A 25,939-nucleotide genomic window follows, 5' to 3' on the forward strand; every position below is an offset into this window, starting at 1 on the left:
CTTAAATTATGAGACAGTGGTACGGCGATATCGATAATGGTAGCGGTTTTTTCTTTTTTATCGATGAACAGCAGATCCGGGCGATTGAAATCTACCATTTTGTAGGTCAGAATAGGCCTATCCCAGTACAGCAGATGTTCAGTAGACTCGAGAACCTCTTGCGGAGAGTATTTATTATTATTATTATTAATAGAGATAACCAAAACAAATGAAAACTGCTTATCCTTATTATTCAAAACCAATATCTCAAAGCTCAAAATACCTTGGAATTATAATATTATATTCATATTATGGAATTAATTTAGAAATCAAACAAATCATTAGAGCTTAAAAATTATTAAAAGAAATTTTTAGAAATCCAATAGGAACATACAACTGAAATTCTATTTAATCTTAGCATTATAAGTTGATCAGGTCTAAAATAGAGCTGTTTAGTTTCTAACAAATGAATGTTTACAATTACTGGAGTAATACCAAGAGTAAAGTTACTAGGAGACAATTCAGAAGTAAAGTAACAAACAATATTACACAAGAAAAATACGTAAAAATACTTTTTAAAAAAAACAAGCTTATATTAAGTGTAATTGTATCAATTAGTTTGGATCGGTCATGTAATTAAAGTTGTAATAGATCTAGACTAACAATAAGTCTGTGCGATTAGAAATATTTCTACCTATTGTTTTTGTTTAGCGCAATTTCCTGCCCTTAGCTCTCTCTTATGGCAGCCTCTTTGTGGAATAGTGTGGTGGCTTGTTTGAACTCAATGGGGACCATATTCACATGTTGCTTGCAAATCCACTTTTCACAAAATAAATGTGTCCGAGCCGCCTCGTTGATACCGTGGGAGCTGGAATTTTCAGAAGTCTTTCAACAGCTTGTTTTATATTTTTAAACGCTTTTAGCATTTGAAGGCTCTTAGCATAATTAACATTTTGCTTTTTAAAGTTCTATCTTCAAATTGTTCTAAATCTAGTTAAATAATTTAATCAAGGATTTTTTTCTATTTCTCTTATTATATACTGTTCAATGCTTACTTACAACCTTCACTTTTAGGCCCCAGTATGTTCATCATCATCATCACTCCTTTGAGTTCCTCATGGAACATAGGGCCTCGACAAAAACACGCCACTCTCCACGGTCTCTTGCTAGCTTTTTGATGGTGTCCCAGCTCTTCCCGGTCTTCTCTGCTTCTTCAAGTACACTGCGTCGCCATGTTCTTTTTGGTCTTCCTCTGCGTCTTGTTCCCTGGGGGTTCCACTCTAAGGCCTGCCTAGCTCTGTTGCTGGTATCTTTTCTAAGGGTGTGACCAATCCATCTCCACTTCCTCTCTAAGATCTGCACTTCTATATTTTTTTGTCCACTCATCTCCCACAGTTTGGTGTTTTCTACTTTGTCATACCAGTGTATTTTTAGGATATTTCTCAGGCATCTGTTGATGAAGGTCTGTATTTTTTTTGTTGTGGCTTCAGTTGTTCTCCATGTTTCAGAACCATACAGTAGGACAGCCTTGACATTAGAGTTAAAGATTCTTAGTTTAGTCTTGTTTGAGATGTAAGGAGATTTCCAGGTTGGTTTTAGCTGTGTAAATGTCTGACGTGCTAGATTTATACAGCGTTTAATGTCTTCATCTGTTCCACCTGATATACTGACTACACTCCCAAGGTATATAAAATTTTCTACTTGGTCTATTGTCTGAGAATCCAATACTATGTCTCCGATTTGTTTATTGTTTACTTTAAGTACTTTAGTTTTTTGATGGTTTATTTTGAGGCCTACTCTTTTTCCTACTTCGCTTAAAGCTGTGACCTTTTCTTGCATATCCTGTAGTCTGTGTGATAAAAGGGCTATGTCATCAGCAAATTCCAGATCTTCCAGCTTTTGTGTGAGAGTCCATTGGATTCCTCCCTGTTTGACTCCTGTTGTGACTGGAAATTCCTCTGACAGCTTGCCACAGTGGGTTACTTGGCAGGTGAAACCATCATAAAGGTTCTTGATTATGGTTATTATTTTATTGGGGATCCCATAATGTCTCATTACAGTCCAAATAGATTCTCTGTCGACACTATCAAAAGCTTTTTCAAAGTCGACAAAAGTTGCATAGAGAGGAGATTGCCATTCGACACATTGTTCTACAATTATCCTGAGTGTAGCTATTTGGTCAGCACAAGATCTCCCTTTTCTGAATCCGGCCTGTTCTTCCCTTAGGTGTTCATCACATGCTCCCTTTATTCTGTTTAGTAGGATTCTGCTAAAAATCTTGCTTGGTACTGACAGCAAAGTGATGCCTCGCCATTTCTCACATTGTGATAGATCTCTTTGGTATTTTTATTAGCAAGCCCTTTTCCACTCACCCGGAGGTGTTTCTGTTAACCAAATTTTGTTGAATAGTTTGTGCATTTGGTCAACTATTTCACTTCCTCCTTCTTTTAGGACTTCGGTGGTATGTTGTCAATTCCAGCAGCTTTACCTGTCTTCATTTGTTTGATTGCATTCCTTATTTCTTCTTTTGTTATTTCTTCCATGTTTATGTCTAGTGTTGGTCCTGCATTTAGATCTGGTGGATTTCGTGGTTTAGGTCTATTGAGCACTTCTTGAAAATATTCTTTCCATCTTTCAAGTTGTTCATTTATTGAAGAAAGTAGTTTTACGTATTTGTCTCGGACTGGAACATTGCAATTAGCCTTTTTGGTACTGAGAAGTTTGGTGATTTTGTATAGTTGTTTTATATCTCCTTTACCTGCTGCTTCTTCTGCCTGTTCTGCCAGATTATTGTAAAATGATCATTTGTATTGTCTAAGCATTTTGGTGACTTTCTGTGAAACTGCTTGGTAGTCTTGTTTTGATTGTTGCTTGTGGTTTCTTGTTTTTGCCTGTTTAGCGCATTTCCTTTCTTCGATTAATTTCCATGTCTCGTCACTAATCCACTGTTTTTTCTTCTTAGGGTTAAGGCTTAGTACTTCATTGCTTGTTTCAGTAATAATTTCTTTGAAATTTTGCCAAGATTTATTGCTTTGTTTGGCCTCATCTAGTTGTAGCACAGCAAATCTATTTTGAAGGGATAGTTGGAATTCCTTTTTAATCTGGGTGTTGTGGAGCTTGTCTAGGTCAAATCTTTTCCTTTTGTTTCTTTCTGTTTTATTGCTGGCCAGCTTCATTTTTAGTTTGGCAACAACTAGGTGGTGGTCTGAGCCAATATCTGCTCCTCTTCTGTTTCGTACATCTAGTAATGTGCTTCTCCAGTTCCGCCGTATGGTAACGTGGTCGATTTGATTCTCTGTTTTATTGTCTGGTGAAACCCATGTCACTTTGTGGCATTTTTTGTGGGGGAAAATGCTGCCTCCTAATTCATTAAATGTGCAGAAGTCTGCAAACATTTCTCCATTTTCATTTATGGTGCCAAGTCCATGGGTGCCCATACTTTTCTCTCTCTCTCTGTTGTCACTTCCCACTTTGGCATTCAAGTCTCCCATGACGATCAAAACATCTCTTGTAGGTATTTTGTCAACTATACTTTGCAGTTGGTCATAGAATGTATTTTTGTCAGTATCACTTGCAAGGTTGGTGGGAGCATAGCACATAATGATGTGAACAGGATCTGTAGTTTGTAGTTGGCCATTTCCTTGGCAATTTGTGCACATCTACCAGGTTCTAGTAAAGTGCGGACATTCCATGTTCCCAAATTAAATGTTGCCTTCTGAATAAGGAAGTGTTTCTTTTTCATTGGTTTAAGTAGAGTGGTCGGCCTCACAGGATTCGTTCAACTTTCCCTGCATAGCTTCATAAGTCTCCTTTGTGGAGCTCTACTTTCGCCTCTGACAATGTTTAGTGTTTGTGCTTTTGTTCTGGTTTCTATAACACTATTTTTTTTCCATGGACAGGTTGTTAGCCTATTGCACAACCCCTGTGTCCCGGGGAGGGGGATGCACCTTTTGTCTGGCCTCTTTCCTAACAGACCTGTCCGGCTTGGTAGTACCTGCCAGGAGTGATGAGCTCCCGCCGGTATAGCTCTGAGGGTCATTGAGGCACTCAAGCTGTCACACCACGGCAAGGTATGTGCATCAGGTGACAGCCCCAGTATGTTGCTGGTATATTTTTGTTGGCTGCTGGCTTCACCATCTCACCACATGTAAATTGTAAGAATTCTTAAATTCTATAGACTATTTTTAGTAGATATTATTCCAAAGAAAAAGCTTTTTTTTTTTTGTTTAATGAAATTTAATAATAGTTGAATCTTTTTTTTAAAACATTATAAACACCCAAGGACATACATTTTTTTTTTAATTTCAGTGTACCCTGTAGATATAAGCTGTACATTCAGAATGGACAAGAGTATCTTTCCCTTTGCCTACAGAACACATGCTCATGGATTAGGTAAGAGTTAGAATTTCTCTCTTTTCTCCTCTTCAAGATAAACTATTTCACTTCCTTCACTTCCTCATGTCTCACACACTAACTAGAAAATGGATTAGGGTCTTCAAACTAGATCTAGGTAACAGCCTTGTGCCTTTCAGTTCTCTTCCACCCTAACTATTGTTCCAGGTCGAGTCATCACTGGTTACCAACACAATGGTTCTTATCATAAGATTGGCAAAGGAAATCCACAATGGCCACAAGTGAGTTAGCTTGACAATATTATATTAACATTAAGAAATTATATGTAAAGACTAAGCAATATTTTCAAGACAATATCGAGCACTGTCTATTATATCCTTTGTATAGGCTTTTTACCCAGTGAAAGATATTATTGAAGTCAAACCTGGAGATGCGTTGGTATGTTTTTAGAATTCCTACTACATTTATTTTTTGTTATACATTCATTATTCTATAATGCTAGGACAAATTTGTACAAATACTCCTTCTTCCCTAGTGCTATTAGAGCATGGAATGGGTTGCCTGAGCTAGCCAGGAAAACCAGTGACTTGGCAGAATTTAAGTCATTGGTTAATATGCATAACTAAATGCATGACGCGTAGGACGTAATCATCTTCTGTTTTGAAGTAACGTCTGTATTATATTAGATAAGATAATGAAATTTTCAGTTAATGTTTTTTTTTTATTTGTTGAAAATTGAATTGTTGGACCTAATCATTTAAGAAATTACATCACATTCATTCTCTAGAAAATTGGTAAAAGTAAGATTGTTTTTTTTTTTAAAGAATTTTTATAAGAAAAGTTCACTAAGCAATGTCTAGAACGTACTGATATTTTATGTTAAAAAAAACAAACTACATTGTTATGTTCATATGTTTAACTAGTTGTTTATTTCTTGTATACTAAGTGATTGGTTTTCATATCTGTTTTAGGCAACCTATTCCATCTCTTTAGAGAGTATACACTTTAAGGCACTGCACATTTTAATGTTTTTTGGTGTTTTTTTTTACATTGAATGATCAAATAAAAAAATATGATTGTTATTCCCAAGACATCACATTCTTTCATAGGTAAACAAATGTGTGATATTTATTTGCTAATTTCTTTTTTGTTTTCACCTCCTATGTAGGCTGCTAGATGTACTTATAACTCAAGTTCAATGGATCATACTGTTGGGTGTTGGGTTAGTGTATTGACTTTGTATTGTATTTTCACCTCATTTGTATTTATTTTCTAAATATGTGTGCTGATAATAATTTAACCATTAGTTCAATAATTATTTTATTATTCATTCTTTTTAAATGTATTATACTGTGTTTAACAAGTCATGAAAGGATTCTTTCCAGTCATCATCATTAATTTAAGGTTTACAAGTAAAGAGGGGGCAGCAGGGTGGCTGAGTGATAAAGTGCTTGACTTCCGCACCAAGGAATCCCAGGTTTGACTCCTGGTGAAGAATGGAATTTTTAATGTTGTGATCTTTGGGCAACCAGCTTTAATGGATACCTGTTGTTAGTTGGGAAAAAATAAAGGCGGTTTTCATTATACTTGCCACATAACACCATCGTTAACCAGAGGCCACAGAAACAGATGACCTTTACATCATCTGCCCTATAGACCACTAGGTCTAAAAGGCACTACATTTTTATGTAGGAAAAACTTAAAAGAATTAGTCCTCAGAAAATATACAACTTAGTAAGGGACTTGACTGTAGCATTTGTATGAATCTAATGATTGACAGACCATTAAGTTCCTTCACTCATTAAAAAAATGTGCCACATGACCTTATTTTTTCTGATCCTCTTGTAAATTAATAATGTACTATTGAAATTGTAGTTTGTATACCATAATTAGAAGCAAACTAAATAAACCCAACTATTTAAAATTCTTATTGACAATAAATATATCCTTTTGCAGGTCTACAGGAAATGATGAGATGTGCAATTTTTATATTATGTTCGACACGAACAGCTCTGTGGCTAATCCTTCATGGCAATGTGGCACCTGCAAAAGAGCTCACAGCTCAGCAGCAATAAAGCTGGCTAGAAGAAGAAGAAGGCACTAATGAACTTCTACAACTGACAGGAGATAACTTTCCCAAAGATGTCAGCGTTCCACTTCCACCAAATCCAGCACTTGAAGAAGCAGCCATAGTTTCTCACCACCATTCTGGCATGAATCATCCAGATAAAGCCAATGGTTAGTTTTGTAGCATATAGAAGCAATTCAATTAATTGTTTTGCATTGTTAAACCTTAATTTTGTTTTGTTGTAAATAGATTTTTTTCTTGAGCAATTAGAATCATCATTTATTTGTATTACAAGTGATATATTGAATACACTGTCACTTTCCAAAGAACTTGTACCAAGACACAAAAACTCAAGACATATTGATGCCTGGTGCTAAGCCTAATACAGTAAGTGTTTATGAAATATAAAGAAAAAAGCTTATCCCACAAGCTGACATTCAAGTTTTAGATGTACTAAGAAAATATTGTGATGGTTGCTGGTATTTTTTATATTCAGTCCTGTGTTATTTCTAAACAATTCTTTATCCAAAACCAAATTTTTAAAACATGGGCTAACTTTGGAAAACATTTTTTTCTTAATCAAGATATTGAAGTTTAAATTAAAAGACTTATTACAGTAGCATCTGAACATTTCTCATCATAAAAGTATTGGTTATATTAATTAATATTTTTATTAAACTTGCTTAAACATAAATGTATTTAATAAATAAACAATGAAGTCCTACCTAGCCATGAAAAATTATTAATACAAGTGTGTCAGTAATCTAGTCAATTAATGTGTTTGTGAGATGATGTTATTTCTCTTGTCCTGTAGCCTGACACCTATCTATGTACAACCTATCCAGTTCTAGAAGAGGAGCTTTATATTTGTAAGTCATCTCCAAGTCTTGTTGACTAAACTATAGTTACAGTGGTGTATATGACATACACTGAATAGTTAATTTAAAAAAAAAATCATGTAATATATTTAATGGTATTCAATTATCTTGCTAATCAGATAAATTTGAAGCTCTGGCCAATGCTGCCACTGCACACCACATGTTGCTGTATGGATGTGATGGTGAACCTTTTTCTACAGACAGCATCTGGTAAGTAAGAAGCTTTAATTTTTTAATGGTAAAGTTGTTGTTTTTTTTAAATAAAATTCAAATAGTAATAAAATGATTCTAGATAATTAATATATTTTATTTGTGACAAAGTGCTTGACCTAGTTTGTAGCTAAAAATAAATAAGAATGGCCTCCAGCTTTTGCTGTATTAGAATTATACTTTTTCTCTTTCGGGAACTGTCCACCAATGTGTAAAAATGGTCAGCCTACAATAATGTTTGCCTGGGCTAAGAATGCTCCTCCAACAGTTATGCCTAAAGGTAACAAATAAACAGTTGACATGTTTTAAGCTTAACAAACTGACTAGAAAGAAACAAGTTTTTTCAAAATTCAGTGATGAGTGAAGACTTCTGTTTGAGCAATTCACTTGTTAATTGATGGTGGAATTGCATTTCTGAACTTGTTATTAAATGTTAATATCCTCTCACCCCATCAATATGTAACACTTTTTAAAAATTTAATACTATAACCTAGATATCTTTTTCTATGTACCCGAAATTGATTTTCAGATAGGATCTTTGCTTATGTTTTTGACAGTAAATGGACTTAAAAGAGCCTGGTAATGGTCCATTTTTTAAAAAACCTGCATAAAATATATTTCAAAATAATTTTTGTAAAAACGCTATATTTCTCTTCAGCAAGCTGACAATTTAAAATGATTACATAATATTCTAAGATCTTTGATAAACCATTTTAGTATTTTTTCTTCTTGGCACTTTTGTGTTGGTGACTGCGCCTTGCCATTTTATTTCCAGAGTCTTGCACAAATACCTGAGACAGACACTTTTAATGTGGCATTCAAGACATGCATTCTTTTGTTTATCTCTCGCTGCCACTGAGGCATGTACTAAGCATAAATGCAATTGGTGAAAACCAGCTGGAAAGGTTTAACAATAGGTTAATGACCTGTCAAGAACTATGTTAGGCTAAGAACATTACAAGCATGCTGAAACTCAGATATAAGCTCTCAGTAGTCCTTTTATATTATCATTATCACATGATGACAGGTCAGAGGGATTTATCTGTGAAGAAATTGAGTTAGGCATACTATTGTTGAAATTAGAAGATTACTGAAACTTTACAGATCAGATTTTGCCCACCTGCTCTCCATTGAAAGTATTTTAACACAAGTAAGGGCTCAAGGTAGCAAATGTAATTTCCAAGATATAAGCTGCATGATCTGTGATAAAGTTCTGAGTTGTGTTCTTAGGAACACCTGACCAACTTAGTGGTAAAACATTGAAATGAGGTTCATTAACATATGCAGTGCAGTGAACAAAATAGTTTGGCAGTAATGCATTAAGAACATCTGGGTTAACATTGACAAAAGAAATAGAACACCTCAACAAGATACACTGAGTGTTTCATTGGGAACGTTTAAGTAGGGAGAACTTATTCTGCAATTCTTTCTATTAATAATCCATCATGTTGCTTGTATCACCTTTACAAAAGGTTCCTTTTCACCTGTTCCTTACTATTGCTAAAAAAAAAAAATCTAGACTTTAAAGTCAGTAAAAAAGTCATTGAAGATCAGATTTCTCCTGTCTCTACCATTACTTGTCAATACTCACACACTCAACATGTAGGAATTAAAATGTTATCAAGAATGTCATGTTCTTTCTTTAAAGGTGTAGGTCTCAGGGTCGGCAGGAAAACATCAATTAAGACTATTGTACTCCAGGTACACTACGCAAAGTTTTTGAAGGTTAGTTTTATTTACTAATATATAAATGTAGATGAACCTATAAAATTGTATTCTATATAATTATTGGAAAAAAATTTAGACAATGTATTAGAATGCATTATGGGGGTGAGGTGGCTGAGTTGTTAAGTGCTTGGCTTCCAAACCTGGCGTCCTGGGTTCGAATTTCAGTGAAGACTGTGATTTTTAATTTCGGGATTTTTAGGGCGCCCCTGAGTCCACCCAACTCTAATGGGTATCTGACTTTAGTTGGGGAAAGTAAAGGCAGTTGTGCTGCCCATTAACCATTGGCCAGAGAAACAGATGACCTTTATGTCATCTGCTCTATAGACCACAAGATCTGAAAGGGAAACTTTTCTTTATTAGAATGCATCATTGAAATGATTTGAAAACTCAAATTCAGATTTTTTTCCTTATATAAACTTAGTCATAGAAATTGATTAGATGTCATTTTGTCAACTAAATTGTTATTATTTCTCCTTCTGCTAACATTTTATTTCATTATGTTTGTCTTAAACAATATTTCATTCAGTGATGTTATTCCATAATGTTTTATGTAACACTTCAATCTATTTTTTTTAGTAACTACCAATATATTTCAGACTCAGAACCTGCAGATCACTCTGGACTTAAACTTTACACAACCCACCAAAAGTTAGTAGTTCATCTTGAAATAATTCTCTTGTATTAGATTATTATTGATATATTTGCCCCTCCTCACCCCCCCCCCCTGGAAAAAAAAACTGCATGTTTTGACACCTTGTATTTGTCATCTTCACTAGGCCTCAGTATGTTGCTGGTATATTTTTATTAGATTCTGGGGACTTCACCATTCTTCTACATACTAATTGTAAGTTTTCATAATTTTTTTAAAAATATTACATTGTCTGCTTAACAACTAGTTTACTACTTTGAATTGTATTAGAAGATAGTGTGTGTGTGTGTAAATTATGTTAAACCTTTATGTATGATGATGGCCAATAGATTACTATGAACATTGCCAAACTCATTTCTAACCATAACAAAAATAATCTGAAAAAAAAAAATAAACATTATAATTTTTATTGATTGTTATGTTTTTTTTAAGAATAGATTACTTATATTTATAGATTTTAAGAATCAAAAGTTTCTTTTAATTTTATTCAAATGTGGTTTTAATAAGGAACAGTGTAGTCGTATTTTTGGTTATTATGATTTTTCTCATACAACTTAAGGATCTAATCACAGATGAATTGCATAACTTTCACCTAATTACTTCAGATTACATTGATTTTCATGTGTTTAAAGTTAAATAAAATTGTACAAGAAAACATACAGAATTCAACATGGTCTTCTAATAATATTTTGATGATAGCCTGATTAAAATCTGACTGGTCAATCAAATTTCCTCTCATAAAATCGAAAGAACTTATTTGTCTTTGCCCTTCATAAAATGTAAAGAAGTTATTTTTCTTTGTCCTTCAGTGTATCCAGTAGACATCAGCTGTACATTCATGATGGACAAGAGTATCATCCCCTTTGCTTTTAGAACACATGCACATGGTCTAGGTAGGAGACAAAACACTTGTCTTAAAATATCTCTTTGTAATGTCTAAGATTTTATCATATCTCTTCTAATTGTTATTAATTGTAATGTTCTTCAGGTACAGTCATAACTGGTTATCAATACAATGGAACGTATCATGAAATCGGTAAAGAAAATCCACAATGGCCACAAGTAAGTCTTAAAGTTACCATATTTGATATTCAATTATTCTAACATAATATGATCTTATACAAACTTACACTTAAAGTGACACATGTTTATGATATGAAACAAATCTAAAGGCCTTCTATCCAGTGAAGGAAGTAATTGAAGTCAAACCAGGAGATGCTTTAGTAAGTCTGATCTAAATATTTACCAACTGTAATGTCAGCTTTTCTTTTTCTGAATTATTATTAAAGCTCTTATGGTGTTTTTTGTCTAAATTTGAAATGTAACTTATGTTCCAGGCTGTTAGGTGCACTTATAACTCAAGCTCGATGGATCATCCTGTTGGTGTTGGGTGAGTTTCTTGTTGGTTTAGCTTTTAACTCTACAATTGAAACAAACAAACTAAAAGTAGTCAAAATTGCTGAAATGTGATTTCTGTTTACAAATTCTGTCATCAGCTACATAATTTTTTTTTAAAATAAAACATTCATCTGTAATATGGACACCTAATAAATAATTGGAGAAAGAAACAAAATTGACTAAAAAAAAAAGTAAAGAAAAATATATTTGTTGAACAACTTCATCTCTAATATTAACTTTAAACATAAGAAAGATTAATTTATTTCAATTAAACCAATTTAGCAGTGTTCACTTACTGATGATAGTTTCTGATGCAGGTCAACAGGCAATGATGAGATGTGCAATTATTACATCATGCTCTACGCAGTTCTGTGGCTGACCCATCAGGAGAATGTGCTTTCAATGAACTTACACAGCTGACTGGAAAAAACTTTACCATTGATGTCAGCGTTACTCTTCCACCCAATCCAGCCCTTGAAGAAGCAGCTATAGGATCCCATAATCATGCTGGCATGAATCATCCAGGTGAAGCCAATGGTAAATTTTTTCTCAAAAGCTTTAAACACAATATTTCCAATAAGATTGCATAGTCTTGTAATGTTTTCAGTCTATTGTTTGTTGGCTTGTGTTGTACATGAACAGAGCAAATTTTAAAATGTTGTTCACTATTTCTGATTCTTTTTTATCTGTAGCTGACTTTGAAGACACACAGATATTAAAGATATTGATGCTGGGAGCAAGCCCTAGAAAGGTAAATTCTTTGTAATTGTTCATGGACATAAGAAGAGAGTGAAGATGCTTACAAGGATTCTATTTTAATAACCTTTTGGATCAATTTAGTCATATTTCTCTAAAGTACTAAGAAATTGAATAAGGAAATCAAAATGTGTAATTTCACAACTGAGTTAGGAGTTGTCAACAAAAGAGAAATAGTTGAATATCTTAACAAATTTAGTTTCTATTTTCATACTTTTAGTTTCTGCCTTTATAAATAAACAAATATTTCTACAAAATCTTTATTGTGTTTTCAGCCGGATTCTTATTTATGCACAGCTTACCATGCACAGGATTTGGAATCATATATTTGTGAGTGTATAATCCACATTTTTTTATGATAAACATAGCCTCTTTCTATTCTTTAGAAGATTTCACTAATTTAATATAATACAGTATAGGCTAAATTGTATGTTAAGCAATACAGCAAACAAGTGACTGGAAGGTTATTAAGTACAGAAAATGTTATTATTGAAAAAAAAATCATGATGAAAGCAATTGACTTTCTTTATTGTTGAAGGCATAAAGTCTGTTTTGTTATTGAAATAGAGAGTTACATTCAAAGTATGTTTCTTTTTTCCTTGTTTTGCATTAACTTTTGGGTGCCTAAGTTTTTATCTTTGCTCTGAAGCCAGCCTTCTCCCCATCATTCCCATTCCTTCAACAAGAAAAAATAAACTTCTCTTACAAACATTTATTGGTATTCTGTATAGTAAAGTGCTTAAATCATCGCTTGCCCTGAAGTTGCTGTTTGTCCAGACAAACCTACTGCTGGCTTATTTTTTTTAAGTATAATGGAAACATCTTTCTTAGCGAAAATTGAAACAAGTATATACTTATGTCATAGGCCTTTTTTTGCTGATACCTCAAGTTAGTTTTGAAGACCTATTTTATCTCTTGGAACTCTGTAGTTACTGTTATGAGTTTGGTGCTTTTTATTTCAGATAAGTTTGAAGCTGTAGCTGACGCCAACACAGCTCATCACATGCTGTTGTATGGATATGATGGTGAAGCCTATTCTCAGTAGCCAGTTTGGTAAATATTTTCATTTGTGCATGATAGGTAATGCAAGGATAGTCATTGTAGTGTGTTGGTGTAGTGGTGTATTGGTTGTGATACGGTGGTGAAATGGTGTTCTGTTATATCTGTTCATTATTCATTAAGATTTTTTTTAATGTTTCTTTTAGGAACTGTCCTGCAGTGTGCAAGAATAGTCATCCTGTGATTTTATTTGCTTGGGCTAAAAATGCTCCTCCAACTATCTTGCCTAAAGGTACATTAATAAACTCATTGTTATTTTAATTATTAGTTATTGGTATTGAGAGAAATACATTCAATTGAAACTTTTTTGGTTACTTAATGTTCTTTGTATTATCTTAGATGTTGGTTTGAGATTTGGCAACAGAACATTCATTAAAAACATTACTAAACATTAGTACTGCAAGTTCACTATGCTAGGATATTTACTGGTGAGGAAAGAGAATGTAACCATATACTTCACTATAGAAAACTTTGTAACATGTATTGTCTATACTTTTTATTTTGTATAGTTATACTGTTTTGTTTGGTGTAAAGAGATTTTATCAACTCTCTGTTTCTTAGTTAAATAACTGAAAACCAAAACCAAAATGTCTTTCTTATTAATTGAACAGATGCTGAAGATGAAGACCACTCAGGTTTGAAGATTTATGTCACACACAAAAAGTAAGTCAATCTGATAAAAATAATTAATTATAGGCTGTTGTAATTAGAACTTTTTTTTAGAGCTAACTTGGCTGTAAACTTCATTTTGTGTTTTCACAGGCAGCCATATGTTGCAGGAGTTTTTTTCTTGGCATCTGCATCGTTTACGATACCTCAAGGACATTCCTGTAAGTACAAGCCTAGTTTGTTGTGTCTCTATCAATATATCTCGCTAGTGGCAAGGTTTTATCTGGTCACTTTAAACTTCTCCCATAATGTAGAATATCAGCATTAAACAAGACTCAGAAATGTACTTCATCATTGTTTTATGCCATTTTTTAGGCTAATCAGCCTCTGTAAGAAATGTAAATCCTCCCTCCCTTGACCCAACAATTACTTTACTCAGTCAATTACAATTACCCACAGTTCTCCACAGTAAATGACAAGAGACCTACAGTTAACATTTAACCTTCAGAGACCTGCAGTTAACTTTTATTCTTTTTTTTTTAATATTTAATAATAATTTAAAATATTTAAGATTTTGTATAGAAAAAAAGGCTGTAACATTTGTATTCAATTTATTAACAGCCTTCCCTGTGGATGTCTGCTGTAGATTTTCAAAAGAAAAAAGTATTTTTCCATTTGCCTACAAGCCACATGCCCATGGTTTAGGTGAGAATATCTTTGTTTTTTAGTCTAATATAAATAGTTTAGGCAAAAATATAGTTATGATTTTAGTGTAAAATATGTGCCCATGGTTTTAGAGGAGAATATCTTGGTTTTTAGTGTACAATACATTCCCAAGGTTTAGGTTTTCAGTGTGTACTAATGACACAATGGTGTTAAGTTTTTAGCCATGGATTTAAAACTTTTAAGCTGGTTTCTTGAACTACCCACCTTGATGTTATCAACATCACTGTATCCTGCAATGAGAAACAAGCGACACAATACATGCACCCAGTCGCTTTGTAGGCAATTTTGGCTTGCTGCTTTGTCAGTCTCTCTATCATGTGTGTGTTTTGATTTTGTTAACCTTTTGCCCATGATTATGACTCCCAAGGTTACAGCCAACTCTTCTGATGTCTGTGCCCTCTACTTTAGCTACCTCTCCAGATTCACCTGCCCCAGTATCTTCAGCTACTTCCGCAGCTTCCTCCTCCCAATAAGTCTGTCCTTTCTTTTTTTTTTTTATTGCTGTTTCATTTCATTACTAAACGTATATATTTTCTTAATGTGTTTTTTTATAATTATGTGGGATACTCTGTTAGGATTGGTTTTAGGATAGGATAAGTTCTTATTGTATTTACATACAGTGGGTATGTATTTTCCAACTTTACACCGAAAATTGTTTTACAACACAATGGATCAATGTCGAAACTCTAGAACCCCTTGTATATTGCTAAAAGACAACTACTTTCTTTTTCTATTTCTCCTTTTTAAGGAAAATTGTTTTTTTCAAAGTTAAAACTAATTGAAAAAAGGAATTACAATTGAATAGTAACAATGACGTATGTTCAGGAATATTATGATGAATATGCTGCCAATGATATGAGAGAGAAAGGAATGTATGGAACTGCCACCTCTAGCGAGGAAGGACTCAGTCGGAACAGGAACAAGGGTTTTGAAGCCATCAGTCAACAGCTAGAGCATTTCCCTCGCAAGAACGCAGCTGGTCGGATCAATCAATCCCAGCGTTTGGATCAGAATCAAGGGAAACAGCCTCTGTCAGAGAACACAAATCATGCCTCAATCAACAGACAAAACAGTGAGCTCAGAAAACTCCCTAACTCAGTTAGAGCTATAGAAGTTGGTCAGTCAGAAGCAGTCCATAAACCACATAGTTGTGAGTGATTTAGAAGTTGTGTTCACCTCAACATTATCTTGTACCTTTTTTTGTTATTGTGGCCTGCACTATGTATGTTGTCATTGTGTGTTGACTATGTTCCCACAGCTGTAAGTGGCATGAGTAAGCAGCTGCAGTGTGCTCACACATTTATGTTTGCTGTATGTATTATGTAACTTACACAATATGTGTTGTTGTTTTATTCTAAGCTTTATATGAGTGTAGCACACCAATGGATCTAGTTTTTTAGTAAATGCATGGCAATAATAGCCACACTGCAAAGTGAATATTGTGGTTAAAAATTAAACTGGAAATATTTGTCTTTTTAACTTGTATAATAATGAGAATATGTAGTGATATGTTGACCCTTAAGAATGCTAATAACATATCTGAAAATAAAAGATTGCCCTTTGTTAGTCTACATTCAGAGGACATACATGTGTATAGTTTTAAGCTGCAACATAAATTCACTGAGTTATTTTTCTTCAAATAATTATTTCAATTAAAGTATAAACTCAGTTATTCCTTATAGTTTATATCATCTACATTTTTTTTTAGATTCATACATGCAGAGCACATTTCTAACACTGTTTGTTTGTTATGCAGTAAATCTTTTCAAACCTTTAGCAGCTTGTATGATTTTGTTCTTGGACTCCATCTGTAAACAAATGTGCATTAAGCTTTTTGAAGATAATCGAAAGCTAAAGATTTGCTGTTTACCATCCACACATATCTCAAGGCATCTTTCTGCTATTCTAGCATACACTGATAGTGAACTTTATAGAAATTCTGTATTAGCTAGTTCTTGTAAGACATTGGTGAAAGAAAAAATAACATGTAAGATTTCATTTACCTTGTATAAAACAGAAACATAATTTTTTCAAATGTGAAATATAGATTAAATAATGTTTGAACACATTACAATGGTTTACTGTGATATTAAAGTAACTAACTCATTGTGATATACTTTGATTCAATACATATAAATGATTGGATCAATCATTTGTGAACTGAAACCCTAATATTAATTTGTTGCCATTTGCCATTGCTGCATAGAAGGAAAATGAGTACTGACATGCATTTCAATAGCTTAATTTTGTTTTCCTTAGTGTCCTGCTTCAAAATGTGTTTGGAATAATATGTAGATTGGTGTGGTATTAGTTATATTCATAATTATCATTAGCTGGTAACTTGATGATAGACTAAGGCAGATAGTTTGTACACACTTTTCCTATAAATTTAAGTCCAACTTTAAGACCCTGTGATTCACTTCCATTAGATATGTTACATGTACCTTAGTCAATGTTATTAGCTTATGACTCTGGTGTCTCTCTCTCTCTTATTATATAAATATTAAAAACTCACATGAGTTCTCCTTATCTTTTGCTTTTGTAGTGTGATACATTTATTTACTTTCTACATGTATTTTGTTTGGAGAGTGGATGTCTAACTTAATCCTTAATCATTCAATCTTGTAAACAAAAAATGTTTAGCACATGTTGTATGTAGAAGCTGCATAGTTGTGATCCTGTTGTGTAGATTTGTTAATTGCACAAGCAATAGAACTTTTGGAATGATATTTGTTTACTGTTTTCTTTTTTGTGATTTCCTTATATCATACCTTAACATAGAATTTAAAAAAAAAAAGAAAATTAAGTAAATCAAATTAGGATGCAATAAATGTTTAAAGTTACAAAACTTCATCAGATACTGGTAATAAGACAAAATATCATTTAAAATATAGTAAAGTAAAAAGTTAAGTTCCCCTTTCAGACCTTTGATCTATAGGGCAGATGATGTTAAGGTCATTTAATATAAAAATGGAATAAATAAAAAACACTTGCACTTTTGGTAGATAATAGATATAATGGATTATATTAGCTATTTAACTCATTTCTTTTTAACTCATTCTGTTCTTCAGATGTTCATTTGGAGAAACCTATATTCAATTCATCATGGCCAGAAGAGTCTATTACATTTGGTCAGGTGTGGCTATTGACACAAGTGGCTCTAGAAAATGGACTGCACAGTAAGTGTTGGAACCTGATCGTCTTTTCTTCCTGTCACAGATCTATAATGATCACATCAAGAGCTAAATTAAAGATTTCTTTATTTTAATGGGAGTCCTCTATTCTTTAAAATAAAAAAATAAAAAAATAGAGAGTAATGCAAAACTGGTTTGTAGGCTTAACCTCTAAATCAAAGTTATACAGAGAAAAAGGGGGGAAATAATTAATTTGACTGAGCTATTTGTTAAGGATTAACTCTTTCTCTCCATAATTATTTACCACATTCTGGTGGAATCAACGCTGGTATCGTCAGTTAGAAGAGAAAGAGTTAAGGAGTACAGGTGCAAGGTTTCTTTTAAAAAATAATTTTTTATAGGAATGGAATATATCATCCCATTTTTCTCAACTGAGGACAAGTCTCTTTAGAACTAGATCTAGATTATATCTAGGCAGTATTTAATGATCCAAATTGAACTAAAAGTATTTTAATGATAGTTATTCATATTTTCACAAAACTTAATATCTAACACTTAAAATATATAAAACATTTAAATTAATTGTCTTGAGGTCACTATCCAAAATAATCACCCTATGAAATATTAATATAGAAAAAAAAATTTTTTTTTGTTTACTCTTTAAAAACCTTTTTTTTTTTTTGGTAAATGCATGTTGAAAATGAAATGAATCTATATTTTTTCCTAAAGGAAACTTTTAAAGTGGGAAGCGTGGTCGAGAGGTTAAGGGCTCTTGAACTTGGCTTGGCTTGGCTACCAATCAAGGAGGCTCGAGGTTCGACATCCGACTTAGGCAGAGTTGTGTTTATTGAGCGCCTAAAGGCAGCACAGAAAAACCTTCTCCTAGATACCCCCTCCTCCCCCACAACTGAGATTGGACCAAAGCGCTCAGAGCATGCTATAAGCATGAATCTCTCTGTTTCATTGTATCATAATTTATCAAAGTTATGTTTTATTTACTTATTCTTATTCAACTTTTACAAAGTAAAAATGTTATGAATGAAAAAAATTGTATTTTTTGTAAATTTAGTTACAGTTATATTGAATAGAATTATTTATGTTAGCAACTTTTGAATGCATCACATAATTTTAATTTGACACAGAAACTGAAAATCATTTCAATTAAAGTTGAAACATTGTCTCTTGTTGGTGGGGTATGCAAGACATTGGTTCTATGCTGTTGGTAAAAATTTCTCATCGTTCATTGACTTCCATTGTACTCCACCTTGCACTTTCAAAATAGTGATGTCATTTGTTTCTCAAATGTTAGTAGCATAGAAAACATGGACTGTGTGGTCTATTTATCTTAATGTGTGTTTCATGTATTGTAAGTGATCATATGTAACAGTTATGGGTATAGAGAATAAAATACAAAATATTAAACTCATTATGTTGTTTCATTTTTCTTAAATAGATGACCTAACTTGAATAAATCCACCATTACAATACTGTCAATCATACCTGCTTAGACACAATTTAAGTTCCCTCAGACTGACTTTATTAAAGCTAATCTTGAGATAAAACAAAACTTGATCATTTAGCTTTAAAAAAAAAATAATAACATGCTTCTCTTGAGGTTAAGAAATTAATATCTGATTAATAGTTAATGAATGTCAGGGTAGGTTATGTTGACAGTGCAGTGTGTATAATCAAGATCAAATAGCTCTTAGACCTGGGTGGACTTATGTTTTGAAATTTCATACCTACATCATAATGAGAAAGTAATGTTCTCATTTTACCTATTAAATATTTGAACCACAAAGCAAGGAATCTTTAAATGCAGACAAATATCAAGTAATTTTTGTGATTTATTTTACAAAAAGGAATGATAAATCTTCATTTTCATTTCTTAGTTGTAAAACATGTAAAAAGAGATTTCAGTCAATTTGAAACATGAGAGTTTTGATAGCTGCTGCTGAAAAACCTCTTTACCTATCCCTTAGTCTGTTGGACCATTGGGGCACCATGCAAGATTTGTTCACCATCTTTCTCCTTTCCACTAGTCTTTTACCTTAGTTAGAACCTCTTTCAATGGCAGGCCCATCCATTCTTTTATGTATCTTTCCATCGCTTTCTGTCTGCCTCTTCTTTTTCCTGATACTGTTCCCTAAAGGAAGGTCTTAGCGAGTCGCGAAGACTTTGTAATATGGCCATAGATTTTTAGCTCAAGTTTTTTTATGATAGCAGGTCATCATGGGGTCTAATCGCTGCAGTAGCCCTGCCTCTAATATCTTTGTGATGTGGTTTAAAATGTGATACCTAGGATCCTTCTGTAGCAACTCAATTCCATTGCTAGGATCCTCCTCTCTAGCTCTGCAATCAGTGTCCAAGACTCACAAGCATATAAAACACTTGCAGGTAAACATTGAAAAGTAGGCATGCTGTTGCCTTGGTAGTAAGGGCACCTAAATTCCCTAAGTAATGCTGCCTATAATATAGCTTTAAAAGAAAAGGACAATGGGCATTGCTGAAATCGAAATTTTCAAAACAGGATCCTTACTTTACATTCAGCACTAATTTTGTAAGCAGCTCAAAGGCAGATCCAAAACATTTTTTATGGGTCGAAAGTCGAGAGGCACTGAAGGGAGCACAAAGAAAGGGTCGTCCAAAGCAAAGCTGGCTGCACAACGAAAAAAGGCCACTCTTTGGACATCCTGCTAATAATAATAAGGCTAGTCTTCGAGTCCGAAGATCAGTGAGGAATGCAGTATTTCACCTCGCTGCGCAGTTAGCTGTTCTTCTTCTTCTTCATCGTTCTCATTGTTATGTTGGAGTGTTCATATGACTAAACCAATACACGAGATGAACTGCGCAGTGGTTTCCAAATCAGGGAGCTCTCCATATAGTTTTCTTTCTATTGGGGTGATTTGGGGCCAATGTCTTATACGGGCCTCTTGGTAGAGAGAGCAGTTTTGGAGGACGTGGTCGGCATTTTCTGGTGATACTCCACATGGGCAGATTTCACTGGTTCCAATTTTGAGCTTCCGGAACATGTGTTGTCGCATTCTGTTGTGTCCGGTCCTGAGTCGAAAGATTAGACGTTGGTCTTGTCGGGATAGCTTATAGTAAGCATCATCTTTCTTGTGATTTGGATGGGAGCTCGTCCATTTCTCATTTATTTTATCTACAATTAATTTCTTCATTTCTTCTGGATAGAGTGCAGAGTTTACTTGTGAGTTTGTTCTCCCACTCTTGGCGAGTGTGTCAGCCTTCTCATTTCCTGCTAGTTGTATGTGAGCTGGTATCCATTGAATAACAGTTTTTTTGCTGTTGTGGTTGAGCTTTGTGAGTGCTGTTCTGAGGTTTTTAATATAAGGGGAATCAGAGTTTTGCAGGCTTTGGAGGGTTGTTTTTGCGTCTGTTAGAAAGACAATCTGACTGTGAGGGGAACTTGGATGATTTGCTAGCATGGTAGCAGCTAGTGCTAGTGCTTCCCTTTCTGCTCTGTGACTGTCAGAGAGCTCTCCAGTTGCAAAGGATTTTTCTAGTTTTCCTCCATCTGGCCATTCGATAAGTATTCCAGCTCCTCCATTTGTGGTGGCTTTATGGGATGAGCCATCCGTGTAAACTCTGATCCACTGATTGCTAGGGTAATTGGTATGTAGAAAACAGTTCACTATTTCATTGAGCTCTGTTGGTCTGTAATCAGATTTTCTTTTTATGTTTTCAATATGGTCCCTTATAGTAGGAAGAGGGCTTTCGTCCCAGGGTGGAGATTCGTTATAGTGTATCGAGGATTCCAGAGTAATTTTTTCAAGTTGGTGTTTCTTTTTTAGGTTTAGAGATTCCTGTATGAAATTGGTCCTTTTGAGACGGATTTTGTGCCAGTTTTGTGGATTTTTGTTCTGAGTGGGTGCCTTTCCAAGGTTTCCAATTTAGTGAATTGGGAAAGGATTTTTATTTCTCGTCTTTCATCCAGAGAGATCAGGGCAGCGGTTTCCTCCATAGCTCTTATGGGTGTTGTTTTGATTGCTCCTGTCATTACCCTTAAACCAATATTTTGAACCTTGTCTATTTTTCTTAGGTTGGTTTGGGCTGCTGAGCCCCATGCTGTGGCATCATATTCTAGTACATGTATTACATAACTGGTATAAGTCTTTTTCAGGATGTTGTGATTAGCTCCCCAATCTGTGCCAGCTAATTTTTTCAAGAGGGATAGTCTCCGGATGCCTTTACTCTGTGTTTTATCTATTTGGTTTTTCCAGGTTAGTCTCAGGTCATAGGTGACTGCAAGATATGTAGGGCTGTCATTTTTTTCTAAAGCTTCCTTATCTAATGTTAATTTTATTGTTTGTTGTTTTGTTGACAGTGAGAATATGGTATATGTTGTCTTTTTTGTGTTAATGGACATGCCCCAGTCTTTGGACCAATTATTGAGTTTATCAAGAGCATCTTGTAATCGAAATTTCGATGTTCCTACATATTCTTCTGTGCTAATTAAGGCAAGGTCATCTGCATACATGCTGCTCTTAACTTTTTTGGGTAGGTTTTGATTTAGATCGTTTATGAATATTAGGAAAAGTGATGGGGATAGGACTCTTCCTTGGGGGACACCATTTTTTATACCCACTGTGTGGCTTCTTTGTCCTTGCATGCAAACTAAGGCTTTTCTATTATTTAGGTATTCCTTTATCCAGTTGTACATTCTGTGGGATATGTGATGCTGGATTTGCTTGAGCAAGAGACCTTGTTCCCAGACTTTGTCAAATGCTTTTTCTAAGTCAACCCACACAATTGTTGTTGGTTTCTTTTCTTGAAAGCCGTCTTCTATTTCTTGTGTGATGAAGGCAATTTGATCTTCTGTTGATCTGCCTTTTCTAAAGCCAGCCTGGGCAGTTAGCTGTGACCTACATATTTTGCCAGGGCAAGCATCACCATTGTCCGCAGGTGGTCGATTTAGATTTTCTTTTCGCCTTCTGCGTTTGTCCTCGACAGCAGATTTTCTTTTGGTTTTAAAATGTGTATCCCGCGGCCTTCGTAAGTGACCTCCAGCTGTCTCGTTCTGAGGCCGCATGCAACCAGGTGCTCTCTTCTGTCAGCCAAGGAAAGTTGACGCCTAAGCTGGTCTTTGAAGCGTTTCCGCGGATCTAGTTGCGCCATAGATCTAGAATCTAGACCTATGTAAGAAGAATAGATCTACAGAAAACTGACAATGAAAATGAAATTCGGGATTTTAAAATACGTTTAATCTTTAAATGAAATAAAACTTATTTTAAAAATTGAAAAATATCCTTGGTAACTGATAATTTAGTTTATTTAATTTCGTGGCTTTTAAAAAAAAACTTTTTTAAGCTTACATGCAGTCAACTCATTTGTTTTGAAATCACGAATAGACCTAGATCTAGATATAGATAGATTCCATTCATGATTCATTTTAAACAAAAACAGTGACATTAATATTTAGATCTAAAATTAAAAGAAATGGCAACACTCAATGTTTGTCGTAGAAATTGAGGGAAAATTGATAGATTTCAAATTCCCATATCAAGTCTAGATGATGCTGTTGATTCTCTTGCAATTTAAATTAGTAAACAGATTGAGATTCTAACTCGGATTTTCATTTTGGTAATAAAATAATAAATTATTATAAATTATTATAAATTATAATAAATAGATCTAGACTAGTCAGTCACTAGATTATTCTAGATAATAATCAGATAGTTAAAATACTTTAAATTTTAAATGAATCTGGTAGATCTATCATCTTCTAAGTCAGGGGTTCTCAACCTGTGGGTTGTGACCCCTTTGGGCAAGTTTGGGGGTCAATTGACGATTTGCCAGGGGTCGCCTAAGACCATCGAAAATATGGATTGTTATTGTCTACTCTTCTATTGCTGTGTGTGTGTAAGGGGGAGGGGTCGCGGCAAAGTGAGGAATTGTAAAAAAGGGTCGCCGAGCTTAAAAGGTTGAGAACCGCTGTTCTAAGTTCTAGTATTCTAGACTAACTCTTGACGTCTTGAGTCTCTTGATCTTGAGCTAGGCCTAGTACTAGTACTCCGAGTAGTACTCAGTAGTACTACTATTTATTACTATTAGTAGCACTCTAGTAATAGTAACTAGATTCTAGATCTAATCTAAATAAACCAAGTAGTAAGTAGATCTATTAGTAGTACTACTTACTAGTACCGTGAGTGAGTAGTAGTACTACTACTAGCCTCATAATCATATTAAATATTACTAGTCTCAAGTCTGGTCTAGTTGTAGAAATGTAATCTAAATGATTCTAGATCTAGTAGAAAAATCTAGAGTAGAGACTAGACAGGATACTCCAAGATCTAGGTCTAGATGATAATATGATGGCGGACCCTATTTCCAACCAGTTGTGAATAGGCTTCAACCCTATTCCCAACCGGATGGATGGGTCAAATAAGGTCAAAACCATATTCACACTCAACAGGGTCAAATTAGGTCAAAACCTTATTCCCAGTCGACTGTGTTTAGGTCAAATCCTATTCAGTTAAATGTTGTTGTTTTTTTTTAAGTGATTGATTTTAAAGAAGATAATAGAAAATAGCTATAAAATTGGTTTGATATTGATAAATCTTTACAATTTATTAAACTATTATTTTTTCCCTAATGTAATTAAAGGAACAATGTATACTTTATAGGTTATTTTATTATAGAATTGTTAGGTCATATTTTTGTTAAATCTTTGAGCTGAATATTTGTAATAGCTATAAAATATATTAATTCACTGATTTTGTTTTCATTTCATTCCTGGTCACATCATCTCCAATTAAATATATTTTTTGACTTGGCTTTGACTTTAAGCACTCAATTCGACATATTTTTTTATAGGCCTTCATACTGCTTCTTGATATTTTTGACATTTGTTTTCAATGTTTTCTCTCCCATCTTCATTATAAAGTTTAGTGCACTGAGGATGGCTATAGTAAAAAAGAGGAGCTATCAAAACAAGGCAGAGAAAAAAATATAATTTATGTTGATTCTATTCAATGTAGGGAATATCAAACTTTATTGTTCTCACTAAGGTGAAATAGGGGAGGCAGGTGGGTAGGATATACCTACTGTGACGATCACACTTGCGGGGGATTATATTATCAAACTTGACAATTCAATGAAATGAAGAAAGAAACATCTCTCTGTATTTTCTTCAAACTTCTTTAATAACTTCTTCAACTTTCACATCAAATTAACTTCTTAATTCAATAACAACTTGACACTTCATAAATAAAACTTAAAGATACATAAAACTTCACTTAGTATAACTTCAACTTCAATTACTAAAACTTTACTTAATGGACCCGCTAATATCACAAAACTTATTACTAATCGAGGACTGAGCGAGGACCATCGCTCTACAAGAACTACTACTATGCGAGGACCCCGTCTAACTGACTTTCCCCTAATTTATACTTTCTTTGATCGTACGTTCCAGAATCATGGAACCTTCTCAGATAATTATTTTAGTAACTTTGACCTTCTAGAAGCTGACGTGTGCTTTTTTTTCCCTTAACCTCTTTCTTTGATTGGATATCTAAAATTAACTTGTTTACGCTGGACACTTGCACTGGTTTGAACTTGCTTCTAGAAACTGGTCAAAATAGGTCACAGACTCGACTCGTGACACCTACACAGGATGTTATAATCTAAGGCCAAGTTGTGGCGGAAGTAGTGGATATCTTTGAGAGATAGTACCACAATAAGAATCAATGGATCATGCTCTATACCTTTGATCATTATCCAACCAATCTTAGCACCATTTCAATAAATAAATATTTCTCTCATTTGATGTCAGTAATATACTTGTATGATTTCTAGGTTTGAAATATTATAAAATAGAAAACATACACATTACTTTGTTAATTTACATTTTTCTAAGTCATTTATGTTTTTTTTATATCAATAAATTATAATGCTTAAAAGTTTCTCTTACAGCCCCTCCACCCACCAAAAAAAAAAGACATGTTCAGTTATAGTAACCATCCTACAAGCAAAATGGGTTGATATCATCATCTGTGGTTAAGCCTAATATTAGTATCATTCTGTAATAATTTAGAGAATTTAAGACACTTAGAAAGTGCATACCTTTAATTCTCTTACATGAATAGCACAACACAATCAACAAAAACTTTTTTGTTTTTTGTGGTCATATGTATGACATAATTTATTAAAGCAAGTAATAGAAGAAATTTTATGTTCGACTATCACTGCTAGAAATATATCACATATAATACATAACCTTTTCAGTCACCATATAAGTAGACATGTAAACAAACAATGTAATATGCATCAAAATAAATTCATAAATAAAACTGGTAAAATAATAGAAAAAATATGATAAGTAATCTACAAAATTAAAATGCCTGTACAAAATTACATTTAATTGTTA

At 33.8% G+C, this 25,939-nt stretch overlaps 2 long non-coding RNA genes across 8 annotated transcripts; both read left to right on the forward strand.

Moving 5' to 3' along the window:
* The first annotated feature begins 6,732 nt into the window (after positions 1-6,732).
* On the forward strand, positions 6,733-11,089 carry LOC129925703 (uncharacterized). 2 transcript variants are annotated; one of them, XR_008777425.1, is made up of 8 exons: positions 6,733-6,850; positions 7,215-7,269; positions 7,398-7,488; positions 9,137-9,213; positions 9,813-9,864; positions 9,993-10,060; positions 10,854-10,927; positions 11,038-11,089. It is a non-coding gene; the product is annotated as an uncharacterized LOC129925703 (long non-coding RNA). The 2 variants fall into 2 exon arrangements; XR_008777424.1 differs by lacking the exons at positions 6,733-6,850; positions 7,215-7,269; positions 7,398-7,488 and adding an exon at positions 7,525-7,768.
* Positions 11,090-11,710: 621 nt separating this feature from the next.
* Positions 11,711-18,969, forward strand: LOC129925700 (uncharacterized). Of its 6 annotated transcripts, none has more exons than XR_008777415.1 (12): positions 11,711-11,800; positions 11,956-12,014; positions 12,295-12,349; positions 12,982-13,072; positions 13,225-13,310; positions 13,418-13,506; positions 13,690-13,741; positions 13,841-13,908; positions 14,309-14,392; positions 15,162-15,563; positions 17,485-17,592; positions 18,277-18,969. It is a non-coding gene; the product is annotated as an uncharacterized LOC129925700 (long non-coding RNA). The 6 variants fall into 6 exon arrangements; XR_008777412.1 differs by having other exon boundaries at positions 15,239-15,563; XR_008777411.1 differs by lacking the exon at positions 15,162-15,563.
* Positions 18,970-25,939: the final 6,970 nt, after the last annotated feature.

Source organism: Biomphalaria glabrata, chromosome 4 (assembly GCF_947242115.1).
Source record: "Biomphalaria glabrata chromosome 4, xgBioGlab47.1, whole genome shotgun sequence".
NCBI lineage: Eukaryota > Metazoa > Mollusca > Gastropoda > Planorbidae > Biomphalaria > Biomphalaria glabrata.